This window comes from Pseudophryne corroboree, chromosome 11 (genome assembly GCF_028390025.1).
Source record: "Pseudophryne corroboree isolate aPseCor3 chromosome 11, aPseCor3.hap2, whole genome shotgun sequence".
In the NCBI taxonomy this organism is placed as follows: domain Eukaryota; kingdom Metazoa; phylum Chordata; class Amphibia; order Anura; family Myobatrachidae; genus Pseudophryne; species Pseudophryne corroboree.
In genome coordinates this window covers 165,298,450-165,326,071 of record NC_086454.1, presented here as the reverse complement: position 1 = coordinate 165,326,071, position 27,622 = coordinate 165,298,450, and the positions used below count along the sequence as shown (strand labels likewise).

General features: G+C 32.9%; 11 non-coding genes across 11 annotated transcripts; 1 reads left to right on the top strand and 10 right to left on the bottom strand.

Annotated features, from left to right (window-relative positions):
• TRNAQ-UUG (transfer RNA glutamine (anticodon UUG)) lies at positions 1 to 72 on the bottom strand. The gene has a single exon. It is a non-coding gene; the product is annotated as a tRNA-Gln (tRNA).
• A 4,270-nt stretch (positions 73 to 4,342) lies between these two features.
• TRNAT-CGU (transfer RNA threonine (anticodon CGU)) lies at positions 4,343 to 4,416 on the top strand. The gene has a single exon. It is a non-coding gene; the product is annotated as a tRNA-Thr (tRNA).
• A 2,222-nt stretch (positions 4,417 to 6,638) lies between these two features.
• On the bottom strand, positions 6,639 to 6,710 carry TRNAQ-UUG (transfer RNA glutamine (anticodon UUG)). The gene has a single exon. It is a non-coding gene; the product is annotated as a tRNA-Gln (tRNA).
• A 1,589-nt stretch (positions 6,711 to 8,299) lies between these two features.
• Positions 8,300 to 8,371, bottom strand: TRNAQ-UUG (transfer RNA glutamine (anticodon UUG)). Its single transcript has one exon. It is a non-coding gene; the product is annotated as a tRNA-Gln (tRNA).
• A 1,594-nt stretch (positions 8,372 to 9,965) lies between these two features.
• TRNAQ-UUG (transfer RNA glutamine (anticodon UUG)) lies at positions 9,966 to 10,037 on the bottom strand. Its single transcript has one exon. It is a non-coding gene; the product is annotated as a tRNA-Gln (tRNA).
• Positions 10,038 to 13,289: 3,252 nt separating this feature from the next.
• On the bottom strand, positions 13,290 to 13,361 carry TRNAQ-UUG (transfer RNA glutamine (anticodon UUG)). The gene has a single exon. It is a non-coding gene; the product is annotated as a tRNA-Gln (tRNA).
• Positions 13,362 to 16,610: 3,249 nt separating this feature from the next.
• TRNAQ-UUG (transfer RNA glutamine (anticodon UUG)) lies at positions 16,611 to 16,682 on the bottom strand. Its single transcript has one exon. It is a non-coding gene; the product is annotated as a tRNA-Gln (tRNA).
• A 1,589-nt stretch (positions 16,683 to 18,271) lies between these two features.
• On the bottom strand, positions 18,272 to 18,343 carry TRNAQ-UUG (transfer RNA glutamine (anticodon UUG)). The gene has a single exon. It is a non-coding gene; the product is annotated as a tRNA-Gln (tRNA).
• Positions 18,344 to 19,933: 1,590 nt separating this feature from the next.
• Positions 19,934 to 20,005, bottom strand: TRNAQ-UUG (transfer RNA glutamine (anticodon UUG)). The gene has a single exon. It is a non-coding gene; the product is annotated as a tRNA-Gln (tRNA).
• Positions 20,006 to 21,594: 1,589 nt separating this feature from the next.
• TRNAQ-UUG (transfer RNA glutamine (anticodon UUG)) lies at positions 21,595 to 21,667 on the bottom strand. Its single transcript has one exon. It is a non-coding gene; the product is annotated as a tRNA-Gln (tRNA).
• Positions 21,668 to 24,917: 3,250 nt separating this feature from the next.
• Positions 24,918 to 24,989, bottom strand: TRNAQ-UUG (transfer RNA glutamine (anticodon UUG)). The gene has a single exon. It is a non-coding gene; the product is annotated as a tRNA-Gln (tRNA).
• Positions 24,990 to 27,622: the final 2,633 nt, after the last annotated feature.

Below are 27,622 nucleotides of genomic sequence, written 5' to 3'. Positions count from 1 at the left end.
AGGTCCCACCGAGATTTGAACTCGGATTACTGGATTCAAAGTCCAAAGTGCTAACCATTACACCATGGAACCCTCAACTGAGCAAAGACTTCCACTGAACTGAGCTCATCTTTTAAATGCAAAGAAAAGAAATTCAATACTTTATATATATGATTTCAAGTTTCTAATAAGCTCAGGGATGCAATAGGTGTTATGTAGAATATTTGTCTAAAACCAATGATAATATATAAAAAGTAACCTATTTTTAAGGAGAAGATAAATACTAGAAACCCAAATGCCTAGGACCAATTTCAGTTGGAGCATCACCCCTTATGTTATCCTAGCATTGAATTGACAGTTTTTCTGTATTGTCATATTTGCCTATCATCCACTTACAATTGTTTCAAGCTTTATAACAGAGGACTGCCTTTTTTATAGACCAAGGATGAAAGTCTCTTGTGAGTTAAGTCTGATTATGACATCACAATTTGTAAATTAAGCTATAGTATGATTACAGAGTGTAGACTGAACAAAAAGTGCTTTCCTATGGATTGAAGTTTGTATTTTCTTAAGCTTTGCATTCCAAAATGTGCTAGCATTCTCTATTTCCAAAGGGCACATTAAGCTACTTCCCCATTATATATTTTTTGTGTTAAAAGTTATTTATACACAACTTGGTAAAACATACTAAATTTAACACATAATGAATTACATCCTGGGATTATCTTTATCAACAATCTGTAAATGGATAAGAAAGATTGTGCATTAGATTTATCAGATTGATTTTGCTTAGAATTGCATTTACTCCTTGTCTAAATTGTCTATTTTTATACTATTATTAGATGCATTAATCTTTGTTGTTGTCCTATCTAATCATTTTTTTTTATTTTGCAATGTGGAAAGAAACTGGTGCATTTTTATGATACCCATGCTTCAAGTGACTCTATGGCTTAAGCTGTTCCTTGAAAAATTAAATGCTATGCAAACAAAATATGTTCTGTGCTTTGAGGTATATTTGCCAGTTTTGTGTTTGCTTCTTAAAACATCTGTGTACAGTTAGCTCAGTTGGTTAGAGCGTGGAGTTCGTAATGCCAGGGTCATGGGTTCGATCCCTGTTTTGGCTACTTGCTTTTGTTGATGGATAAGAATGGAATAAGCTCATCGGTGTAGCATGAATACTTGAAAATATAATATACACACATATCACAAAATCTCATCAAATCTATATCAGAAGCCAGCATGAGTGTCATCCTTTGGCTGATGAAGATTTTTCTCTACATGGCTCATTGACTTTTGTCTCAAATCGAGCAATATGGCATACCTAAGATTTGCAAGGGCAAATTAATCAGTTATTATATTGATGCTCAAACATAGAGGGCACTAGGTGTTACTAGAAGAAGAAGATACGTTCTCCCCTCCCATTAGTGCACACTGAAGAAAAAATAAATAAAATGGAGAATTTATAAACACCAGAGCACAAGTAATGGATCTCTGCATTCTTATTGCATCTTTTCTTATTTCCAAATATTTGACATACTTCTGATTTGAAAAGTTTAAAAATGAGTTTAGACAAAGGACACCACTGTAAATGATGGAATTTATATGTTTTGTAAATGAAGATTTGCAACAATCATACTTTGAATGAAAATGGAGCTTTAAACAAAAGAAAAAATAATCAACATTAGGTCCCACCGAGATTTGAACTCGAATTACTGGATTTAAAGTCCAAAGTGCTAACCACTACACCATGGAACCCTCAACTGAGCAAAGACTTCTACTGAAATGAGCTCATCTTTTAAATACAAAGAAAAGAAATTCAATACTTTATATATATGATTTCAAGTTTCTAATAAGCTCAGGGATGCAATAGGTGTTATGTAGAATATTTGTCTAAAACCAATGATAATATATAAATGTAACCTATTTTTAAGGAGAAGATAAATACTAGAAACCCAAATGCCTAGGACCAATTTCAGTTGGAGCATCACCCCTTATGTTATCCTAGCATTGAATTGACAGTTTTTCTGTATTGTCATATTTGCATATCAGCCGCTTACAATTGTTTCAAGCTTTATAACAGAGGACTGCCTTTTTTTATAGACCTAGGATGAAAGTCTCTTGTGAGTTAAGTCTGATTATGACATCACAATTTGTAAATTAAGCTATAGTATGATTACAGAGTGTAGACTGAACAAAAAGTGCTTTCCTATGGATTGAAGTTTGTATTTTCTTAAGCTTTGCATTCCAAAATGTGCTAGCATTCTCTATTTCCAAAGGGCATGTTAAGCTAATTCCCCATTATATATTTTTTGTGTTAAAAGTTATTTATACACAACTTGGTAAAACATACTAAATTTAACACATAATGAATTACATCCTGGGATTATCTTTATCAACAATCTGTAAATGGATAAGAAAGATTGTGCATTAGATTTATCAGATTGATTTTGCTTAGAATTGCATTTACTCCTTGTCTAAATTGTCTATTTTTATACTATTATTAGATGCATTAATCTTTGTTGTTGTCCTATCTAATCATTTTTTTATTTTGCAATGTGGAAAGAAACTGGTGCATTTTTATGATACCCATGCTTCAAGTGACTCTATGGCTTAAGCTGTTCCTTGAAAAATTAAATGCTATGCAAACAAAATATAATCTGTGCTTTGAGGTACATTTGCCAGTTTTGTGTTTGCTTCTTAAAACATCTGTGGACAGTTAGCTCAGTTGGTTAGAGCGTGGAGTTCGTAATGCCAAGGTCATGGGTTCGATCCCTGTTTTGGCTACTTGCTTTTCTTGATGGATAAGAAAGGAATAAGCTCATCGGTGTAGCATGAATACTTGAAAATATAATAGACACATATATCACAAAATCTCATCAAATCCATATCAGAAGCCAGCATGAGTGTCATCCTTTGGCTGATGAAGATTTTTCTCTACATGGCTCATTGACTTTTGTCTCAAATCGAGCAATATGGCATACCTAAGATTTGCAAGGGCAAATTAATCAGTTATTATATTGCTGCTCAAAGATAGAGGGCACTAGGTGTTACTAGAAGAAGAAGATACGTTCTCCCCTCTCATTAGTGCACACTGAAGTAAAAAAAATTAAAATGGAGAATTTCTAAACACCAGAGCACAAGTAATGGATCTCTGCATTCTTATTGCATCTTTTCTTATTTCCAAATATTTGACATACTTCTGATTTGAAAAGTTTAAAAATGAGTTTAGACAAAGGACACCACTGAAAATGATGGAATTTATATGAATTGTAAATGAAGATTTGCAACAATCATACTTTGAATGAAAATGGAGCTTTAAACAAAAGGAGAAATAATCAACATTAGTTCCCACCGAGATTTGAACTCGGATTACTGGATTCAAAGTCCAGAGGGTTAACCATTACACCATGGAACCCTCAACGGAGCAAAGACTTCCACTGAACTGAGCTCATCTTTTAAATGCAAAGAAAAGAAATTCAATACTTTATATATATGATTTCAAGTTTCTAATAAGCTCAGGGATGCAATAGGTGTTATGTAGAATATTTGTCTAAAACCAATGATAATATATAAAAAGTAACCTATTTTTAAGGAGAAGATAAATACTAGAAACCCAAATGCCTAGGACCAATTTCAGTTGGAGCATCACCCCTTATGTTATCCTAGCATTGAATTGACAGTTTTTCTGTATTGTCATATTTGCATATCAGCCGCTTACAATTGTTTCAAGCTTTATAACAGAGGACTGCCTTTTTTTATAGACCAAGGATGAAAGTCTCTTGTGAGTTAAGTCTGATTATGACATCACAATTTGTAAATTAAGCTATAGTATGATTACAGAGTGTAGACTGAACAAAAAGTGCTTTCCTATGGATTGAAGTTTGTATTTTCTTAAGCTTTGCATTCCAAAATGTGCTAGCATTCTCTATTTCCAAAGGGCACATTAAGCTACTTCCCCATTATATATTTTTTTGTGTTAAAAGTTATTTATACACAACTTGGTAAAACATACTAAATTTAACACATAATGAATTACATCCTGGGTTTATCTTTATCAACAATCTGTAAATGGATAAGAAAGATTGTGCATTAGATTTATCAGATTGATTTTGCTTAGAATTGTATTTACTCCTTGTCTAAATTGTCTATTTTTATACTATTATTAGATGCATTAATCTTTGTTGTTGTCCCATCTAATCATTTTTTTATTTTGCAATGTGGAAAGAAACTGGAGCATTTTTATGATACCCATGCTTCAAGTGACTATGGCTTAAGCTGTTTCTTGAAATGCTATGCAAACAAAATATGTTCTGTGCTTTGAGGTACATTTGCCAGTTTTGTGTTTGCGTCTAGTAACATCTGTGGCCAGTTAGCTCAGTTGGTTAGAGCGTGGCGCTCGTAATCCCACGGTCATGGGTTCGATCCCTGTATTGGCTACTTGCTTTTCTTGATGGACAAGAATGGAAAAAGCTCATCGGTGTAGCATGAATACTTAAAAACATAATAGACACATATATCACAAAATCTCTTCAAATCCATATCAGAAGCCAGCATGAGTGTCATCCTTTGGCTGATGAAGATTTTTCTCTACATGGCTCATTGACTTTTGTCTCAAATCGAGCAATATGGCATACCTAAGATTTGCAAGGGCAAATTAATCAGTTATTATATTGCTGCTCAAACATAGAGGGCACTAGGTGTTACTAGAAGAAGACGATACGTTCTCCCCTCCCATTAGTGCACACTGAAGAAAAAATAAATAAAATGGAGAATTTATAAACACCAGAGCACAAGTAATGGATCTCTGCATTCTTATTGCATCTTTTCTTATTTCCAAATATTTGACATACTTCTGATTTGAAAAGTTTAAAAATGAGTTTAGACAAAGGACACCACTGAAAATGATGGAATTTATATGAATTGTAAATGAAGATTTGCAACAATCATACTTTGAATGAAAATGGAGCTTTAAACAAAAGGAGAAATAATCAACATTAGTTCCCACCGAGATTTGAACTCGGATTACTGGATTCAAAGTCCAAAGGGTTAACCATTACACCATGGAACCCTCAACGGAGCAAAGACTTCCACTGAACTGAGCTCATCTTTTAAATGCAAAGAAAAGAAATTCAATACTTTATATATATGATTTCAAGTTTCTAATAAGCTCAGGGATGCAATAGGTGTTATGTAGAATATTTGTCTAAAACCAATGATAATATATAAAAAGTAACCTATTTTTAAGGAGAAGATAAATACTAGAAACCCAAATGCCTAGGACCAATTTCAGTTGGAGCATCACCCCTTATGTTATCCTAGCATTGAATTGACAGTTTTTCTGTATTGTCATATTTGCATATCAGCCGCTTACAATTGTTTCAAGCTTTATAACAGAGGACTGCCTTTTTTTATAGACCAAGGATGAAAGTCTCTTGTGAGTTAAGTCTGATTATGACATCACAATTTGTAAATTAAGCTATAGTATGATTACAGAGTGTAGACTGAACAAAAAGTGCTTTCCTATGGATTGAAGTTTGTATTTTCTTAAGCTTTGCATTCCAAAATGTGCTAGCATTCTCTATTTCCAAAGGGCACATTAAGCTACTTCCCCATTATATATTTTTTTGTGTTAAAAGTTATTTATACACAACTTGGTAAAACATACTAAATTTAACACATAATGAATTACATCCTGGGTTTATCTTTATCAACAATCTGTAAATGGATAAGAAAGATTGTGCATTAGATTTATCAGATTGATTTTGCTTAGAATTGCATTTACTCCTTGTCTAAATTGTTTATTTTTATACTATTATTAGATGCATTAATCTTTGTTGTTGTCCTATCTAATCATTTTTTTTATCTTGCAATGTGGAAAGAAACTGGTGCATTTTTATGATAGCCATGCTTCAAGTGACTCTATGGCTTAAGCTGTTCCTTGAAAAATTAAATGCTATGCAAACAAAATATGTTCTGTGCTTTGAGGTACTTTTGCCAGTTTTGTGTTTGCTTCTTAAAACATCTGTGGACAGTTAGCTCAGTTGGTTTGAGTGTGGCACTCGTAATGCCAAGGTCATGGATTCGATCCCTGTTTTGGCTACTTGCTTTTCTTGATGGACAAGAATGGAATAAGCTCATCGGTGAAGCATGAATACTTGAAAATATAATAGACACATATATCAGAAAATCTCTTCAAATCCATATCAGAAGCCAGCATGAGTGTCATCCTTTGGCTGATGAAGATTTTTCTCTACATGGCTCATTGACTTTTGTCTCAAATCGAGCAATATGGCATACCTAAGATTTGCAATGGCAAATTAATCAGTTATTATATTGCTGCTCAAACATAGAGGGCACTAGGTGTTACTAGAAGAAGAAGATACGTTCTCCCCTCTCATTAGTGCACACTGAAGTAAAAAAAATTAAAATGGAGAATTTCTAAACACCAGAGCACAAGTAATGGATCTCTGCATTCTTATTGCATCTTTTCTTATTTCCAAATATTTGACATACTTCTGATTTGAAAAGTTTAAAAATGAGTTTAGACAAAGGACACCACTGAAAATGATGGAATTTATATGAATTGAAAATGAAGATTTGCAATACTCATACTTTGAATGAAAATGGAGCTTTAAACAAAAGGAGAAATAATCAACATTAGGTCCCACTGAGATTTGAACTCAGATTACTGGATTCAAAGTCCAGAGTGCTAACCATTACACCATGGAACCCTCAACTGAGCAAAGACTTCCACTGAACTGAGCTCATCTTTTAAATGCAAAGAAAAGAAATTCAATACTTTATATATATGATTTCAAGTTTCTAATAAGCTCAGGGATGCAATAGGTGTTATGTAGAATATTTGTCTAAAACCAATGATAATATATAAAAAGTAACCTATTTTTAAGGAGAAGATAAATACTAGAAACCCAAATGCCTAGGACCAATTTCAGTTGGAGCATCACCCCTTATGTTATCCTAGCATTGAATTGACAGTTTTTCTGTATTGTCATATTTGCCTATCATCCACTTACAATTGTTTCAAGCTTTATAACAGAGGACTGCCTTTTTTATAGACCAAGGATGAAAGTCTCTTGTGAGTTAAGTCTGATTATGACATCACAATTTGTAAATTAAGCTATAGTATAATTACAGAGTGTAGACTGAACAAAAAGTGCTTTCCTATGGATTGAAGTTTGTAATTTCTTAAGCTTTGCATTCCAAAATGTGCTAGCATTCTCTATTTCCAAAGGGCACATTAAGCTACTTCCCCATTATATATTTTTTGTGTTAAAAGTTATTTATACACAACTTGGTAAAACATACTAAATTTAACACATAATGAATTACATCCTGGGATTATCTTTATCAACAATCTGTAAATGGATAAGAAAGATTGTGCATTAGATTTATCAGATTGATTTTGCTTAGAATTGCATTTACTCCTTGTCTAAATTGTCTATTTTTATACTATTATTAGATGCATTCATCTTTGTTGTTGTCCTATCTAATCATTTTTTTTATTTTGCAATGTGGAAAGAAACTGGTGCATTTTTACGATACCCATGCTTCAAGTGACTCTATGGCTTAAGCTGTTCCTTGAAAAATTAAATGCTATGCAAACAAAATATGTTCTGTGCTTTGAGGTACATTTGCCAGTTTTGTGTTTGCTTCTAGTAACATCTGTGTCCAGTTAGATGAGTTGGTTAGAATATGGCGCTTGTAATGCCAAGGTCATGGGTTCGATCCCTGTTTTGGCTACTTGCTTTTCTTGATGGACAAGAATGGAATAAGCTCATCGGTGTAGCATGAATGCATGAAAACATAATAGACACATATATCACAAAATCTCTTCAAATCCATATCAGAAGCCAGCATGAGTGTCATCCTTTGGCTGATGAAGATTTTTCTCTACATGGCTCATTGACTTTTGTCTCAAATCGAGCAATATGGCATACCTAAGATTTGCAAGGGCAAATTAATCAGTCATTATATTGCTGCTCAAACATAGAGGGCACTAGGTGTTACTAGAAGAAGAAGATACGTTCTCCCCTCTCATTAGTGCACACTGAAGTAAAAAAAATTCAAATTGAGAATTTCTAAACACCAGAGCACAAGTAATGGATCTCTGCATTCTTATTGCATCTTTTCTTATTTCCAAATATTTGACATACTTCTGATTTGAAAAGTTTAAAAATGAGTTTAGACAAAGGACACCACTGAAAATGATGGAATTTATATGAATTGTAAATGAAGATTTGCAATACTCATACTTTGAATGAAAATGGAGCTTTAAACTAAAGGAGAAATAATCAACATTAGGTCCCACCGAGATTTGAACTCGGATTACTGGATTCAAAGTCCAGAGTGCTAACCATTACACCATGGAACCCTCAACTGAGCAAAGACTTCTACTGAACTGAGCTCATCTTTTAAATGCAAAGAAAAGAAATTCAATACTTTATATATATATATATGATTTCAAGTTTCTAATAAGCTCAGGGATGCAATAGGTGTTATGTAGAATATTTGTCTAAAACCAATGATAATATATAAAAAGTAACCCATTTTTAAGGAGAAGATAAATACTAGAAACCCAAATGCCTAGGACCAATTTCAGTTGGAGCATCACCCCTTATGTTATCCTAGCATTGAATTGACAGTTTTTCTGTATTGTCATATTTGCATATCAGCCGCTTACAATTGTTTCAAGCTTTATAACAGAGGACTGCCTTTTTTTATAGAGCAAGGATGAAAGTCTCTTGTGAGTTAAGTCTGATTATGACATCACAATTTGTAAATTAAGCTATAGTATGATTACAGAGTGTAGACTGAACAAAAAGTGCTTTCCTATGGATTGAAGTTTGTATTTTCTTAAGCTTTGCATTCCAAAATGTGCTAGCATTCTCTATTTCCAAAGGGCACATTAAGCTACTTCCCCATTATATTTTTTTTTGTGTTAAAAGTTATTTATATACAACTTGGTAAAACATACTAAATTTAACACATAATGAATTACATCCTGGGTTTATCTTTATCAACAATCTGTAAATGGATAAGAAAGATTGTGCATTAGATTTATCAGATTGATTTTGCTTAGAATTGCATTTACTCCTTGTCTAAATTGTTTATTTTTATACTATTATTAGATGCATTAATCTTTGTTGTTGTCCTATCTAATCATTTTTTTTATTTTGCAATGTGGAAAGAAACTGGTGCATTTTTATGATACCCATGCTTCAAGTGACTCTATGGCTTAAGCTGTTCCTTGAAAAATTAAATGCTATGCAAACAAAATATGTTCTGTGCTTTGAGGTACATTTGCCAGTTTTGTGTTTGCTTCTAGGAACATATGTGGACAGTTAGCTCAGTTGGTTAGAGCGTGGCGTACGTAATGCCAAGGTCATGGGTTCGATCCCTGTTTTGGCTACTTGCTTTTCTTGATGGACAAGAATGGAATAAGCTCATCGGATTAGCATGAATACTTGAAAATATAATAGACACATATATCACAAAATCTCTTCAAATCCATATCAGAAGCCAGCATGAGTGTCATCCTTTGGCTGATGAAGATTTTTCTCTACATGGCTCATTGACTTTTGTCTCAAATCGAGCAATATGGCATACCTAAGATTTGCAAGGGCAAATTAATCAGTTATTATATTGCTGCTCAAACATAGAGGGCACTAGGTGTTACTAGAAGAAGAAGATACGTTCTCCCCTCTCATTAGTGCACACTGAAGTAAAAAAAAAAATGGAGAATTTCTAAACACCAGAGCACAAGTAATGAATCTCTGCATTCTTATTGCATCTTTTCTTATTTCCAAATATTTGACATACTTCTGATTTGAAAAGTTTAAAAATGAGTTTAGACAAAGGACACCACTGAAAATGATGGAATTTATATGAATTGTAAATGAAGATTTGCAATACTCATACTTTGAATGAAAATGGAGCTTTAAACAAAAGGAGAAATAATCAACATTAGGTCCCACCGAAACTTGAACTCGGATTACTGGATTCAAAGTCCAGAGTGCTAACCATTACACCATGGAACCCTCAAATGAGCAAAGATTTCCACTGATCTGAGCTCATCTTTTAAATGCAAAGAAAAGAAATTCAATACTTTATATATATGATTTCAAGTTTCTAATAAGCTCAGGGATGCAATAGGTGTTATGTAGAATATTTGTCTAAAACCAATGATAATATATAAAAAGTAACCTATTTTTAAGGAGAAGATAAATACTAGAAACCCAAATGCCTAGGACCAATTTCAGTTGGAGCATCACCCCTTATGTTATCCTAGCATTGAATTGACAGTTTTTCTGTATTGTCATATTTGCCTATCATCCACTTACAATTGTTTCAAACTTTTTAACAGAGGACTGCCTTTTTTTATAGACCAAGGATGAAAGTCTCTTGTGAGTTAAGTCTGATTATGACATCACAATTTGTAAATTAAGCTATAGTATGATTACAGAGTGTAGACTGAACAAAAAGTGCTTTCCTATGGATTGAAGTTTGTATTTTCTTAAGCTTTGCATTCCAAAATGTGCTAGCATTCTCTATTTCCAAAGGGCACATTAATCTACTTCCCCATTATATATTTTTTTGTGTTAAAAGTTATTTATATACAACTTGGTAAAACATACTAAATTTAACACATAATGAATTACATCCTGGGTTTATCTTTATCAACAATCTGTAAATGGATAAGAAAGATTGTGCATTAGATTTATCAGATTGATTTTGCTTAGAATTGCATTTACTCCTTGTCTAAATTGTTTATTTTTATACTATTATTAGATGCATTAATCTTTGTTGTTGTCCTATCTAATCATTTTTTTTATTTTGCAATGTGGAAAGAAACTGGTGCATTTTTATGATACCCATGCTTCAAGTGACTCTATGGCTTAAGCTGTTCCTTGAAAAATTAAATGCTTTGCAAACAAAATATGTTCTGTGATTTGAGGTACATTTGCCAGTTTTGTGTTTGCTTCTAGTAACATCTGTGGCCAGTTAGCTCAGTTGGTTAGAGCGTGGTGCTCGTAATGCCAAGGTCATGGGTTTGATCCCTGTTTTGGCTACTTGCTTTTCTTGATGGACAAGAATGGAATAAGCTCATCGGTGTAGCATGAATACATGAAAACATAATAGACACATATATCACAAAATCTCTTCAAATCCATATCAGAAGCCAGCATGAGTGTCATCCTTTGGCTGATGAAGATTTTTCTCTACATGGCTCATTGACTTTTGTCTCAAATCGAGCAATATGGCATACCTAAGATTTGCAAGGGCAAATTAATCAGTTATTATATTGCTGCTCAAACATAGAGGGCACTAGGTGTTACTAGAAGAAGAAGATACGTTCTCCCCTCTCATTAGTGCACACTGAAGTAAAAAAAATTAAAATGGAGAATTTCTAAACACCAGAGCACAAGTAATGGATCTCTGCATTCTTATTGCATCTTTTCTTATTTCCAAATATTTTACATACTTCTGATTTGAAAAGTTTAAAAATGAGTTTAGACAAAGGACACCACTGAAAATGATGGAATTTATATGAATTGTAAATGAAGATTTGCAATACTCACACTTTGAATGAAAATGGAGCGTTAAAGTAAAGGAGAAATAATCAACATTAGGTCCCACCGAGATTTGAACTCGGATTACTGGATTCAAAGTACAGAGTGCTAAACATTACACCATGGAACCCTCAACTGAGCAAAGACTTCTACTGAACTGAGCTCATCTTTTAAATGCAAAGAAAAGAAATTCAATACTTTATATATATGATTTCAAGTTTCTAATAAGCTCAGGGATGCAATAGGTGTTATGTAGAATATTTGTCTAAAACCAATGATAATATATAAAAAGTAACCTATTTTTAAGGAGAAGATAAATACTAGAAACCCAAATGCCTAGGACCAATTTCAGTTGGAGCATCACCCCTTATGTTATCCTAGCATTGAATTGACAGTTTTTCTGTATTGTCATATTTGCATATCAGCCGCTTACAATTGTTTCAAGCTTTATAACAGAGGACTGCCTTTTTTTATAGACCAAGGATGAAAGTCTCTTGTGAGTTAAGTCTGATTATGACATCAGAATTTGTAAATTAAGCTATAGTATGATTACAGAGTGTAGACTGAACAAAAAGTGCTTTCCTATGGATTGAAGTTTGTATTTTCTTAAGCTTTGCATTCCAAAATGTGCTAGCATTCTCTATTTCCTAAAGGGCATGTTAAGCTAATTCCCCATTATATATTTTTTGTGTTAAAAGTTATTTACACACCATGGTAAAACATACTAAATTTAACACATAATGAATTACATCCTGGGATTATCTTTATCAACAATCTGTAAATGGATAATAAAGATTGTGCATTAGATTTATCAGATTGATTTTGCTTAGAATTGCATTTACTCCTTGTCTAAATTGTCTATTTTCATACTATTATTAGATGCATTAATCTTTGTTGTTGTCCTATCTAATAATTTTTTTTATTTTGCAATGTGGAAAGAAACTGGTGCATTTTTATGATACCCATGCTTCAAGTGACTCTATGGCTTAAGCTGTTCCTTGAAAAAATAAATGCTATGCAAACAAAATATGTTCTGTGCTTTGAGGTACATTTGCCAGTTTTGTGTTTGCTTCTAGTAACATCTGTGGCCAGTTAGCTCAGTTGGTTAGAGCGTGGTGCTCGTAATGCCAAGGTCATGGGTTTGATCCCTGTTTTGGCTACTTGCTTTTCTTGATGGACAAGAATGGAATAAGCTCATCGGTGTAGCATGAATACATGAAAACATAATAGACACATATATCAGAAAATCTCTTCAAATCCATATCAGAAGCCAGCATGAGTGTCATCCTTTGGCTGATGAAGATTTTTCTCTACATGGCTCATTGACTTTTGTCTCAAATCGAGCAATATGGCATACCTAAGATTTGCAAGGGCAAATTAATCAGTTATTATATTACTGCTCAAACATAGAGGGCACTAGGTGTTACTAGAAGAAGAAGATACGTTCTCCCCTCTCATTAGTGCACACTGAAGTAAAAAAAATTAAAATGGAGAATTTCTAAACACCAGAGCACAAGTAATGGATCTCTGCATTCTTATTGCATCTTTTCTTATTTCCAAATATTTGACATACTTCTGATTTGAAAAGTTTAAAAATGAGTTTAGACAAAGGACACCACTGAAAATGATGGAATTTATATGAATTGTAAATGAAGATTTGCAATACTCATACTTTGAATGAAAATGGAGCTTTAAACAAAAGGAGAAATAATCAACATTAGGTCCCACCGAGATTTGAACTCGGATTATTGGATTCAAAGTCCAGAGTGCTAACCATTACACCATGGAACCCTCAACTGAGCAAAGACTTCCACTGAACTGAGCTCATCTTTTAAATGCAAAGAAAAGAAATTCAATACTTTATATATATGATTTCAAGTTTCTAATAAGCTCAGGGATGCAATAGGTGTTATGTAGAATATTTGTCTAAAACCAATGATAATATATAAAAAGTAACCTATTATTAAGGAGAAGATAAATACTAGAAACCCAAATGCCTAGGACCAATTTCAGTTGGAGCATCACCCCTTATGTTATCCTAGCATTGAATTGACAGTTTTTCTGTATTGTCATATTTGCATATCAGCCGCTTACAATTGTTTCAAGCTTTATAACAGAGGACTGCCTTTTTTATAGACCAAGGATGAAAGTCTCTTGTGAGTTAAGTCTGATTATGACATCACAATTTGTAAATTAAGCTATAGTATGATTACAGAGTGTAGACTGAACAAAAAGTGCTTTCCTATGGATTGAAGTTTGTATTTCTTAAGCTTTGCATTCCAAAATGTGCTAGCATTCTCTATTTCCAAAGGGCACATTAAGCTACTTCCCCATTATATATTTTTTTGTGTTAAAAGTTATTTATACACAACTTGGTAAAACATACTAAATTTAACACATAATGAATTACATCCTGGGTTTATCTTTATCAACAATCTGTAAATGGATAAGAAAGATTGTGCATTAGATTTATCAGATTGATTTTGCTTAGAATTGCATTTACTCCTTGTCTAAATTGTTTATTTTATACTATTATTTTATGCATTAATCTTTGTTGTTGTCCTATCTAATCATTTTTTTTATTTTGCAATGTGGAAAGAAACTGGTGCATTTTTATGATACACATGCATCAAGTGACTCTATGGCTTAAGCTGTTCCTTGAAAAATTAAATGCTATGCAAACAAAATATGTTCTGTGCTTTGAGGTACATTTGCCAGTTTTGTGTTTGCTTCTAGTAACATCTGTGGCCAGTTAGCTCAGTTGCTTAGAGCGTGTTGCTCGTAATGCCAAGGTCATGGGTTTGATCCCTGTTTTGGCTACTTGCTTTTCTTGATGGACAAGAATGGAATAAGCTCATCGGTGTAGCATGAATACATGAAAACATAATAGACACATATATCACAAAATCTCTTCAAATCCATATCAGAAGCCAGCATGAGTGTCATCCTTTGGCTGATGAAGATTTTTCTCTACATGGCTCATTGACTTTTGTCTCAAATCGAGCAATATGGCATACCTAAGATTTGCAAGGGCAAATTAATCAGTTATTATATTGCTGCTCAAACATAGAGGGCACTAGGTGTTACTAGAAGAAGAAGATACGTTCTCCCCTCCCATTAGTGCACACTGAAGAAAAAATAAATAAAATGGAGAATTTATAAACACCAGAGCACAAGTAATGGATCTCAGCATTCTTATTGCATCTTTTCTTATTTCCAAATATTTGACATACTTCTGATTTGAAAAGTTTAAAAATGAGTTTAGACAAAGGACACCACTGAAAATGATGGAATTTATATGTTTTGTAAATGAAGATTTGCAACAATCATACTTTGAATGAAAATGGAGCTTTAAACAAAAGAAGAAATAATCAACATTAGGTCCAACCGAGATTTGAACTCGGATTACTGGATTCAAAGTCCAAATTGCAAACCATTACACCATGGAACCCTCAACTGAGCAAAGACTTCTACTGAAATGAGCTCATCTTTTAAATGCAAAGAAAAGAAATTCAATACTTTATATATATGATTTCAAGTTTCTAATAAGCTCAGGGATGCAATAGGTGTTATGTAGAATATTTGTCTAAAACCAATGATAATATATAAAAAGTAACCTATTTTTAAGGAGAAGATAAATACTAGAAACCCAAATGCCTAGGACCAATTTCAGTTGGAGCATCACCCCTTATGTTATCCTAGCATTGAATTGACAGTTTTTCTGTATTGTCATATTTGCATATCAGCCGCTTACAATTGTTTCAAGCTTTATAACAGAGGACTGCCTTTTTTATAGACCAAGGATGAAAGTCTCTTGTGAGTTAAGTCTGATTATGACATCACAATTTGTAAATTAAGCTATAGTATGATTACAGAGTGTAGACTGAACAAAAAGTGCTTTCCTATGGATTGAAGTTTGTATTTTCTTAAGCTTTGCATTCCAAAATGTGCTAGCATTCTCTATTTCCAAAGGGCACATTAAGCTACTTCCCCATTATATATTTTTTGTGTTAAAAGTTATTTATACACAACTTGGTAAAACATACTAAATTTAACACATAATGAATTACATCCTGGGATTATCTTTATCAACAATCTGTAAATGGATAAGAAAGATTGTGCATTAGATTTATCAGATTGATTTTGCATAGAATTGCATTTACTCCTTGTCTAAATTGTTTATTTTTATACTATTATTAGATGCATTAATCTTTGTTGTTGTCCTATCTAATCATTTTTTTTATCTTGCAATGTGGAAAGAAACTGGTGCATTTTTATGATAGCCATGCTTCAAGTGACTCTATGGCTTAAGCTGTTCCTTGAAAAATTAAATGCTATGCAAACAAAATATGTTCTGTGCTTTGAGGTACTTTTGCCAGTTTTGTGTTTGCTTCTTAAAACATCTGTGGACAGTTAGCTCAGTTGGTTAGAGTGTGGCACTCGTAATGCCAAGGTCATGGATTCGATCCCTGTTTTGGCTACTTGCTTTTCTTGATGGACAAGAATGGAATAAGCTCATCGGTGAAGCATGAATACTTGAAAATATAATAGACACATATATCAGAAAATCTCTTCAAATCCATATCAGAAGCCAGCATGAGTGTCATCCTTTGGCTGATGAAGATTTTTCTCTACATGGCTCATTGACTTTTGTCTCAAATCGAGCAATATGGCATACCTAAGATTTGCAATGGCAAATTAATCAGTTATTATATTGCTGCTCAAACATAGAGGGCACTAGGTGTTACTAGAAGAAGAAGATACGTTCTCCCCTCTCATTAGTGCACACTGAAGTAAAAAAAATTAAAATGGAGAATTTCTAAACACCAGAGCACAAGTAATGGATCTCTGCATTCTTATTGCATCTTTTCTTATTTCCAAATATTTGACATACTTCTGATTTGAAAAGTTTAAAAATGAGTTTAGACAAAGGACACCACTGAAAATGATGGAATTTATATGAATTGAAAATGAAGATTTGCAATACTCATACTTTGAATGAAAATGGAGCTTTAAACAAAAGGAGAAATAATCAACATTAGGTCCCACTGAGATTTGAACTCAGATTACTGGATTCAAAGTCCAGAGTGCTAACCATTACACCATGGAACCCTCAACTGAGCAAAGACTTCCACTAAACTGAGCTCATCTTTTAAATGCAAAGAAAAGAAATTCAATACTTTATATATATGATTTCAAGTTTCTAATAAGCTCAGGGATGCAATAGGTGTTATGTAGAATATTTGTCTAAAACCAATGATAATATATAAAAAGTAACCTATTTTTAAGGAGAAGATAAATACTAGAAACCCAAATGCCTAGGACCAATTTCAGTTGGAGCATCACCCCTTATGTTATCCTAGCATTGAATTGACAGTTTTTCTGTATTGTCATATTTGCCTATCATCCACTTACAATTGTTTCAAGCTTTATAACAGAGGACTGCCTTTTTTATAGACCAAGGATGAAAGTCTCTTGTGAGTTAAGTCTGATTATGACATCACAATTTGTAAATTAAGCTATAGTATGATTACAGAGTGTAGACTGAACAAAAAGTGCTTTCCTATGGATTGAAGTTTGTAATTTCTTAAGCTTTGCATTCCAAAATGTGCTAGCATTCTCTATTTCCAAAGGGCACATTAAGCTACTTCCCCATTATATATTTTTTGTGTTAAAAGTTATTTATACACAACTTGGTAAAACATACTAAATTTAACACATAATGAATTACATCCTGGGATTATCTTTATCAACAATCTGTAAATGGATAAGAAAGATTGTGCATTAGATTTATCAGATTGATTTTGCTTAGAATTGCATTTACTCCTTGTCTAAATTGTCTATTTTCATACTATTATTAGATGCATTCATCTTTGTTGTTGTCCTATCTAATAATTTTTTTTATTTTGCAATGTGGAAAGAAACTGGTGCATTTTTACGATACCCATGCTTCAAGTGACTCTATGGCTTAAGCTGTTCCTTGAAAAATTAAATGCTATGCAAACAAAATATGTTCTGTGCTTTGAGGTACATATTGCCAGTTTTGTGTTTGCTTCTAGTAACATCTGTGTCCAGTTAGATGAGTTGGTTAGAATATGGCGCTTGTAATGCCAAGGTCATGGGTTCGATCCCTGTTTTGGCTTCTTGCTTTTCTTGATATACAAGAATGGAATAAGCTCATCGGTGTAGCATGAATACTTGAAAATATAATAGACACATATATCACAAAATCTCTTCAAATCCATATCAGAAGCCAGCATGAGTGTTATCCTTTGGCTGATGAAGATTTTTCTCTACATGGCTCATTGACTTTTGTCTCAAATCGAGCAATATGGCATACCTAAGATTTGCAAGGGCAAATTGATCAGCTATTATATTGCTGCTCAAACATAGAGGGCACTAGGTGTTACTAGAAGAAGAAGATACGTTCTCCCCTCTCATTAGTGCACACTGAAGTAAAAAAAATTAAAATGGAGAATTTCTAAACACCAGAGCACAAGTAATGGATCTCTGCATTCTTATTGCATCTTTTCTTATTTCCAAATATTTGACATACTTCTGATTTGAAAGATTAAAAATGAGTTTAGACAAATGACACCATTGAAAATGATGGAATTTATATGAATTGTAAATGAAGATTTGCAATACTCATACTTTGAATGAAAATGGAGCTTTAAACAAAAGGAGAAATAATCAACATTAGGTCCCACCGAGATTTGAACTCGGATTACTGGATTCAAAGTCCAGAGTGCTAACCATTACACCATGGAACCCTCAACTGAGCAAAGACTTCCACTGAACTGAGCTCATCTTTTAAATGCAAAGAAAAGAAATTCAATACTTTATATATATGATTTCAAGTTTCTAATAAGCTCAGGGATGCAATAGGTGTTATGTAGAATATTTGTCTAAAACCAATGATAATATATAAAAAGTAACCTATTTTTAAGGAGAAGATAAATACTAGAAACCCAAATGCCTAGGACCAATTTCAGTTGGAGCATCACCCCTTATGTTATCCTAGCATTGAATTGACAGTTTTTCTGTATTGTCATATTTGCATATCAGCCGCTTACAATTGTTTCAAGCTTTATAACAGAGGACTGCCTTTTTTTTATAGACCAAGGATGAAAGTCTCTTGTGAGTTAAGTCTGATTATGACATCACAATTTGTAAATTAAGCTATAGTATGATTACAGAGTGTAGACTGAACAAAAAGTGCTTTCCTATGGATTAAAGTTTGTATTTTCTTAAGCTTTGCATTCCAAAATGTGCTAGCATTCTCTATTTCCAAAGGGCATGTTAAGCTAATTCCCCATTATATATTTTTTGTGTTAAAAGTTATTTACACACCATGGTAAAACATACTAAATTTAACACATAATGAATTACATCCTGGGATTATCTTTATCAACAATCTGTAAATGGATAATAAAGATTGTGCATTAGATTTATCAGATTGATTTTGCTTAGAATTGCATTTACTCCTTGTCTAAATTGTCTATTTTTATACTATTATTAGATGCATTAATCTTTGTTGTTGTCCTATCTAATCATTTTTTTTATTTTGCAATGTGGAAAGAAACTGGTGCATTTTTATGATACCCATGCTTCAAGTGACTCTATGGCTTAAGCTGTTCCTTGAAAAATTAAATGCTATGCAAACAAAATATGTTCTGTGCTTTGAGGTACATATTGCCAGTTTTGTGTTTGCCTCTTAAAACATCTGTGGACAGTTAGCTCAGTTGGTTAGAGTGTGGCACTCATAATGCCAAGGTCATGGGTTCGATCCCTGTTTTGGCTACTTGCTTTTCTTGATGGACAAGAATGGAATAAGCTCATCGGTGTAGCATGAATACATGAAAACATAATAGACACATATATCACAAAATCTCTTCAAATCCATATCAGAAGCCAGCATGAGTGTCATCCTTTGGCTGATGAAGATTTTTCTCTACATGGCTCATTGACTTTTGTCTCAAATCGAGCAATATGGCATACCTAAGATTTGCAAGGGCAAATTAATCAGTTATTATATTGCTGCTCAAACATAGAGGGCACTAGGTGTTACTAGAAGAAGAAGATACGTTCTCCCCTCTCATTAGTGCACACTGAAGTAAAAAAAATTAAAATGGAGAATTTCTAAACACCAGAGCACAAGTAATGGATCTCTGCATTCTTATTGCATCTTTTCTTATTTCCAAATATTTGACATACTTCTGATTTGAAAAGTTTAAAAATGAGTTTAGACAAAGGACACCACTGAAAATGATGGAATTTATATGAATTGTAAATGAAGATTTGCAATACTCATACTTTGAATGAAAATGGAGCTTTAAACTAAAGGAGAAATAATCAACATTAGGTCCCACCGAGATTTGAACTCGGATTACTGGATTCAAAGTCCAGAGTGCTAACCATTACACCATGGAACCCTCAACAGAGCAAAGACTTCCACTGAACTGAGCTCATCTTTTAAATGCAAAGAAAAGAAATTCAATACTTTATATATATGATTTCAAGTTTCTAATAAGCTCAGGGATGCAATAGGTGTTATGTAGAATATTTGTCTAAAACCAATGATAATATATAAAAAGTAACCTATTTTTAAGGAGAAGATAAATACTAGAAACCCAAATGCCTAGGACCAATTTCAGTTGGAGCATCACCCCTTATGTTATCCTAGCATTGAATTGACAGTTTTTCTGTATTGTCATATTTGCCTATCATCCACTTACAATTGTTTCAAACTTTTTAACAGAGGACTGCCTTTTTTATAGACCAAGGATGAAAGTCTCTTGTGAGTTAAGTCTGATTATGACATCACAATTTGTAAATTAAGCTATAGTATGATTACAGAGTGTAGACTGAACAAAAAGTGCTTTCCTATGGATTGAAGTTTGTATTTTCTTAAGCTTTGCATTCCAAAATGTGCTAGCATTCTCTATTTCCAAAGGGCACATTAATCTACTTCCCATTATATATTTTTTTGTGTTAAAAGTTATTTATATACAACTTGGTAAAACATACTAAATTTAACACATAATGAATTACATCCTGGGTTTATCTTTATCAACAATCTGTAAATGGATAAGAAAGATTGTGCATTAGATTTATCAGATTGATTTTGCTTAGAATTGCATTTACTCCTTGTCTAAATTGTTTATTTTTATACTATTATTAGATGCATTAATCTTTGTTGTTGTCCTATCTAATCATTTTTTTTATTTTGCAATGTGGAAAGAAACTGGTGCATTTTTATGATACCCATGCTTCAAGTGACTCTATGGCTTAAACTGTTCCTTGAAAAATTAAATGCTATGCAAACAAAATATGTTCTGTGCTTTGAGGTACATTTGCCAGTTTTGTGTTTGCTTCTAGTAACATATGTGGACAGTTAGCTCAGTTGGTTAGAGCGTGGCGTACGTAATGCCAAGGTCATGGGTTCGATCCCTGTTTTGGCTACTTGCTTTTCTTGATGGACAAGAATGGAATAAGCTCATCGGTGTAGCATGAATACTTGAAAATATAATAGACACATATATCACAAAATCTCTTCAAATCCATATCAGAAGCCAGCATGAGTGTCATCCTTTGGCTGATGAAGATTTTTCTCTACATGGCTCATTGACTTTTGTCTCAAATCGAGCAATATGGCATACCTAAGATTTGCAAGGGCAAATTAATCAGTTATTATATTGCTGCTCAAACATAGAGGGCACTAGGTGTTACTAGAAGAAGAAGATACGTTCTCCCCTCTCATTAGTGCACACTGAAGTAAAAAAAATTAAAATGGAGAATTTCTAAACACCAGAGCACAAGTAATGGATCTCTGCATTCTTATTGCATCTTTTCTTATTTCCAAATATTTGACATACTTCTGATTTGAAAAGTTTAAAAATGAGTTTAGACAAAGGACACCACTGAAAATGATGGAATTTATATGAATTGTAAATGAGGATTTGCAATACTCATACTTTGAATGAAAATGGAGCTTTAAACAAAAGGAGAAATAATCAACATTAGGTCCCACCGAGATTTGAACTCGGATTATTGGATTCAAAGTCCAGAGTGCTAACCATTACACCATGGAATCCTCAACTGAGCAAAGACTTCCACTGAACTGAGCTCATCTTTTAAATGTAAAGAAAAGAAATTCAATACTTTATATATATGATTTCAAGTTTCTAATAAGCTCAGGGATGCAATAGGTGTTATGTAGAATATTTGTCTAAAACCAATGATAATATATAAAAAGTAACCTATTATTAAGGAGAAGATAAATACTAGAAACCCAAATGCCTAGGACCAATTTCAGTTGGAGCATCACCCCTTATGTTATCCTAGCATTGAATTGACAGTTTTTCTGTATTGTCATATTTGCATATCAGCCGCTTACAATTGTTTCAAGCTTTATAACAGAGGACTGCCTTTTTTATAGACCAAGGATGAAAGTCTCTTGTGAGTTAAGTCTGATTATGACATCACAATTTGTAAATTAAGCTATAGTATGATTACAGAGTGTAGACTGAACAAAAAGTGCTTTCCTATGAATTGAAGTTTGTATTTTCTTAAGCTTTGCATTCCAAAATGTGCTAGCATTCTCTATTTCCAAAGGGCACATTAAGCTACTTCCCCATTATATATTTTTTTGTGTTAAAAGTTATTTATACACAACTTGGTAAAACATACTAAATTTAACACATAATGAATTACATCCTGGGTTTATCTTTATCAACAATCTGTAAATGGATAAGAAAGATTGTGCATTAGATTTATCAGATTGATTTTGCTTAGAATTGCATTTACTCCTTGTCTAAATTGTTTATTTTATACTATTATTTTATGCATTAATCTTTGTTGTTGTCCTATCTAATCATTTTTTTTATTTTGCAATGTGGAAAGAAACAGGTGCATTTTTATGATACACATGCATCAAGTGACTCTATGGCTTAAGCTGTTCCTTGAAAAATTAAATGCTATGCAAACAAAATATGTTCTGTGCTTTGAGGTACATTTGCCAGTTTTGTGTTTGCTTCTAGTAACATCTGTGGCCAGTTAGCTCAGTTGGTTAGAGCGTGTTGCTCGTAATGCCAAGGTCATGGGTTTGATCCCTGTTTTGGCTACTTGCTTTTCTTGATGGACAAGAATGGAATAAGCTCATCGGTGTAGCATGAATACATGAAAACATAATAGACACATATATCACAAAATCTCTTCAAATCCATATCAGAAGCCAGCATGAGTGTCATCCTTTGGCTGATGAAGATTTTTCTCTACATGGCTCATTGACTTTTGTCTCAAATCGAGCAATATGGCATACCTAAGATTTGCAAGGGCAAATTAATCAGTTATTATATTGCTGCTCAAACATAGAGGGCACTAGGTGTTACTAGAAGAAGAAGATACGTTCTCCCCTCCCATTAGTGCACACTGAAGAAAAAATAAATAAAATGGAGAATTTATAAACACCAGAGCACAAGTAATGGATCTCAGCATTCTTATTGCATCTTTTCTTATTTCCAAATATTTGACATACTTCTGATTTGAAAAGTTTAAAAATGAGTTTAGACAAAGGACACCACTGAAAATGATGGAATTTATATGTTTTGTAAATGAAGATTTGCAACAATCATACTTTGAATGAAAATGGAGCTTTAAACAAAAGAAGAAATAATCAACATTAGGTCCAACCGAGATTTGAACTCGGATTACTGGATTCAAAGTCCAAATTGCTAACCATTACACCATGGAACCCTCAACTGAGCAAAGACTTCTACTGAAATGAGCTCATCTTTTAAATGCAAAGAAAAGAAATTCAATACTTTATATATATGATTTCAAGTTTCTAATAAGCTCAGGGATGCAATAGGTGTTATGTAGAATATTTGTCTAAAACCAATGATAATATATAAAAAGTAACCTATTTTTAAGGAGAAGATAAATACTAGAAACACAAATGCCTAGGACCAATTTCAGTTGGAGCATCACCCCTTATGTTATCCTAGCATTGAATTGACAGTTTTTCTGTATTGTCATATTTGCATATCAGCCGCTTACAATTGTTTCAAGCTTTATAACAGAGGACTGCCTTTTTTTATAGACCAAGGATGAAAGTCTCTTGTGAGTTAAGTCTGATTATGACATCACAATTTGTAAATTAAGCTATAGTATGATTACAGAGTGTAGACTGAACAAAAAGTGCTTTCCTATGGATTGAAGTTTGTATTTTCTTAAGCTTTGCATTCCAAAATGTGCTAGCATTCTCTATTTCCAAAGGGCACATTAAGCTACTTCCCCATTATATATTTTTTGTGTTAAAAGTTATTTATACACAACTTGGTAAAACATACTAAATTTAACACATAATGAATTACATCCTGGGATTATCTTTATCAACAATCTGTAAATGGATAAGAAAGATTGTGCATTAGATTTATCAGATTGATTTTGCATAGAATTGCATTTACTCCTTGTCTAAATTGTTTATTTTTATACTATTATTAGATGCATTAATCTTTGTTGTTGTCCTATCTAATCATTTTTTTTATCTTGCAATGTGGAAAGAAACTGGTGCATTTTTATGATAGCCATGCTTCAAGTGACTCTATGGCTTAAGCTGTTCCTTGAAAAATTAAATGCTATGCAAACAAAATATGTTCTGTGCTTTGAGGTACTTTTGCCAGTTTTGTGTTTGCTTCTTAAAACATCTGTGGACAGTTAGCTCAGTTGGTTAGAGTGTTGCACTCGTAATGCCAAGGTCATGGATTCGATCCCTGTTTTGGCTACTTGCTTTTCTTGATGGACAAGAATGGAATAAGCTCATCGGTGAAGCATGAATACTTGAAAATATAATAGACACATATATCAGAAAATCTCTTCAAATCCATATCAGAAGCCAGCATGAGTGTCATCCTTTGGCTGATGAAGATTTTTCTCTACATGGCTCATTGACTTTTGTCTCAAATCGAGCAATATGGCATACCTAAGATTTGCAATGGCAAATTAATCAGTTATTATATTGCTGCTCAAACATAGAGGGCACTAGGTGTTACTAGAAGAAGAAGATACGTTCTCCCCTCTCATTAGTGCACACTGAAGTAAAAAAAATTAAAATGGAGAATTTCTAAACACCAGAGCACAAGTAATGGATCTCTGCATTCTTATTGCATCTTTTCTTATTTCCAAATATTTGACATACTTCTGATTTGAAAAGTTTAAAAATGAGTTTAGACAAAGGACACCACTGAAAATGATGGAATTTATATGAATTGAAAATGAAGATTTGCAATACTCATACTTTGAATGAAAATGGAGCTTTAAACAAAAGGATAAATAATCAACATTAGGTCCCACCGAGATTTGAACTCGGATTATTGGATTCAAAGTCCAGAGTGCTAACCATTACACCATGGAACCCTCAACTGAGCAAAGACTTCCACTGAACTGAGCTCATCTTTTAAATGCAAAGAAAAGAAATTCAATACTTTATATATATGATTTCAAGTTTCTAATAAGCTCAGGGATGCAATAGGTGTTATGTAGAATATTTGTCTAAAACCAATGATAATATATAAAAAGTAACCTATTATTAAGGAGAAGATAAATACTAGAAACCCAAATGCCTAGGACCAATTTCAGTTGGAGCATCACCCCTTATGTTATCCTAGCATTGAATTGACAGTTTTTCTGTATTGTCATATTTGCCTATCATCCACTTACAATTGTTTCAAGCTTTATAACAGAGGACTGCCTTTTTTATAGACCAAGGATGAAAGTCTCTTGTGAGTTAAGTCTGATTATGACATCACAATTTGTAAATTAAGCTATAGTATGATTACAGAGTGTAGACTGAACAAAAAGTGCTTTCCTATGGATTGAAGTTTGTATTTTCTTAAGCTTTGCATTCCAAAATGTGCTAGCATTCTCTATTTCCAAAGGGCACATTAAGCTACTTCCCCATTATATATTTTTTTGTGTTAAAAGTTATTTATACACAACTTGGTAAAACATACTAAATTTAACACATAATGAATTACATCCTGGGTTTATCTTTATCAACAATCTGTAAATGGATAAGAAAGATTGTGCATTAGATTTATCAGATTGATTTTGCTTAGAATTGCATTTACTCCTTGTCTAAATTGTTTATTTTATACTATTATTTTATGCATTAATCTTTGTTGTTGTCCTATCTAATCATTTTTTTTTATTTTGCAATGTGGAAAGAAACTGGTGCATTTTTATGATACACATGCATCAAGTGACTCTATGGCTTAAGCTGTTCCTTGAAAAATTAAATGCTATGCAAACAAAATATGTTCTGTGCTTTGAGGTACATTTGCCAGTTTTGTGTTTGCTTCTAGTAACATCTGTGGCCAGTTAGCTCAGTTGGTTAGAGCGTGTTGCTCGTAATGCCAAGGTCATGGGTTTGATCCCTGTTTTGGCTACTTGCTTTTCTTGATGGACAAGAATGGAATAAGCTAATCGGTGTAGCATGAATACATGAAAACATAATAGACACATATATCACAAAATCTCTTCAAATCCATATCAGAAGCCAGAATGAGTGTCATCCTTTGGCTGATGAAGATTTTTCTCTACATGGCTCATTGACTTTTGTCTCAAATCGAGCAATATGGCATACCTAAGATTTGCAATGGCAAATTAATCAGTTATTATATTGCTGCTCAAACATAGAGGGCACTAGGTGTTACTAGAAGAAGAAGATACGTTCTCCCCTCCCATTAGTGCACACTGAAGAAAAAATAAATAAAATGGAGAATTTATAAACACCAGAGCACAAGTAATGGATCTCAGCATTCTTATTGCATCTTTTCTTATTTCCAAATATTTGACATACTTCTGATTTGAAAAGTTTAAAAATGAGTTTAGACAAAGGACACCACTGAAAATGATGGAATTTATATGTTTTGTAAATGAAGATTTGCAACAATCATACTTTGAATGAAAATGGAGCTTTAAACAAAAGAAGAAATAATCAACATTAGGTCCAACCGAGATTTGAACTCGGATTACTGGATTCAAAGTCCAAATTGCTAACCATTACACCATGGAACCCTCAACTGAGCAAAGACTTCTACTGAAATGAGCTCATCTTTTAAATGCAATGAAAAGAAATTCAATACTTTATATATATGATTTCAAGTTTTTAATAAGCTCATGGATGCAATAGGTGTTATGTAGAATATTTGTCTAAAACCAATGATAATATATAAAAAGTAACCTATTTTTAAGGAGAAGATAAATACTAGAAACCCAAATGCCTAGGACCAATTTCAGTTGGAGCATCACCCCTTATGTTATCCTAGCATTGAATTGACAGTTTTTCTGTATTGTCATATTTGCATATCAGCCGCTTACAATTGTTTCAAGCTTTATAACAGAGGACTGCCTTTTTTTATAGACCAAGGATGAAAGTCTCTTGTGAGTTAAGTCTGATTATGACATCACAATTTGTAAATTAAGCTATAGTATGATTACAGAGTGTAGACTGAACAAAAAGTGCTTTCCTATGGATTGAAGTTTGTATTTTCTTAAGCTTTGCATTCCAAAATGTGCTAGCATTCTCTATTTCCAAAGGGCACATTAAGCTACTTCCCCATTATATATTTTTTGTGTTAAAAGTTATTTATACACAACTTGGTAAAACATACTAAATTTAACACATAATGAATTACATCCTGGGATTATCTTTATCAACAATCTGTAAATGGATAAGAAAGATTGTGCATTAGATTTATCAGATTGATTTTGCATAGAATTGCATTTACTCCTTGTCTAAATTGTTTATTTTTATACTATTATTAGATGCATTAATCTTTGTTGTTGTCCTATCTAATCATTTTTTTTATCTTGCAATGTGGAAAGAAACTGGTGCATTTTTATGATAGCCATGCTTCAAGTGACTCTATGGCTTAAGCTGTTCCTTGAAAAATTAAATGCTATGCAAACAAAATATGTTCTGTGCTTTGAGGTACTTTTGCCAGTTTTGTGTTTGCTTCTTAAAACATCTGTGGACAGTTAGCTCA